Raw genomic sequence first — 1,635 nt, 5'->3', positions numbered from 1 at the left:
ATATATATATATATATATATATATACATACACATATATATATATATATACAATGAGCTTCTTTCAGTTTCTTTCTACCAAATCCACTCAAAAAGCTTTGGTCAACCCAAGGCTATAATAGAAGACACTTGCCCAAGGTGCCATGCAGTGGGACTGAACCTGGAACCATATAGTTGGAAAGTAAGTTTCTTAGCACACAGCCACACCTGTATAGATACATACCAATTTACATACATATTGATACATGCATAAATAATAGAGATAAATAGTTTGATGGATACCTACATATATGATTGAGTGTGTGTGCATGTTATGATTTTACTTAGGCATAGCGACACTAATAGCCTGTCGTTTGAATTCAGTATATTTATGCTTTAGAGCAGTGTTTCTCAATTGGAGTTCCCCTTTCTGCAGAAAGTATTTAAATATACAGAGCAGAGTTTCTCGACCTTTTTACCCTTGTGTAACTCTTAAAATAAATTACATGTCTCAAGGAACCCCCGACACAAAAAAAAAAAATTATATACCATATCTTTCTCATATTTTTTCATTGTAGTTCACGTGGTAAATATCATATTTATATACATATCTATATATATATATATATATAAATTACAGATATCACTAAATATATACAGATAAATTACAGATATCACTAAATATATCCCCAATGGTTGTTATATTTTTTTGATAATAATAATAGGTTAGATAGGATGATGTCTATATTCATTTCTACTCTAGGTGCAAGGCCTGAAATTTCAACGGAGGGGGCCAGTCGATTAGATTGGCTCCAGTACACAACTGGTACTTAATTTATTGACCCTGAAAGGGTGAAAGACAAAGTCGACCTCAGTAGAATTTGAACTCATAACATAAAGACAGACAAAATACCCCTAAGCATTTCGTCCAGCATGCCAACATTTCCGGCAGCTCACCGCCAGGATGATGTCTATATTACAATATTACAATAACCAATAATATGTTGTGCATGGCATGTATAGTAATATTACAATCATGAAATTAGCATTAGCTTCTCTCACTCTTTCTCATGGAACCCCCAGTAACCTTTTGCGGAACCCTAAGGTTCCAGGGAACCCCAGTTAAGACACGCTGACATAGAAAATTGGTTACATGCTGAACCATATTATATATATAATAATGCAATACAGTTTGAAGGTGAAAAACCCCCACCCAAAGACTAACACATATATAAATATATAAAACTTTATTTTGAAAAAAACAGAACAAATGCACAGACACACATATGTATGTATAGGGACATGAAAACAGACAGCCACACATATATACACATGAGAATCCCTGTATCTGCACATAGAGACATGTATATAGGTACAAAACACGTAAAAAAAATGATTACATACATATTTGTGCATAGATACACATATACGCAGATATGTGCAGATATACAGATATACTTATATATATGTATTTACACACACACATAATGAACACACACATACCTATGCATACACACACAGAAAGTCAAAGAAGTCTACATCAGCACACATAGATGCTCACATATGAATACAAATAAAGTTGACAACTGGTTTTATATACAATATGTATACATACATATATATATATATATATATATATATATATATATATATATATA

This window comes from Octopus bimaculoides, chromosome 2 (genome assembly GCF_001194135.2).
Source record: "Octopus bimaculoides isolate UCB-OBI-ISO-001 chromosome 2, ASM119413v2, whole genome shotgun sequence".
NCBI classification, from domain to species: domain Eukaryota; kingdom Metazoa; phylum Mollusca; class Cephalopoda; order Octopoda; family Octopodidae; genus Octopus; species Octopus bimaculoides.
The sequence above is the reverse complement of the archived record's forward strand: the minus strand, read 5'-3'. Positions refer to the sequence as shown.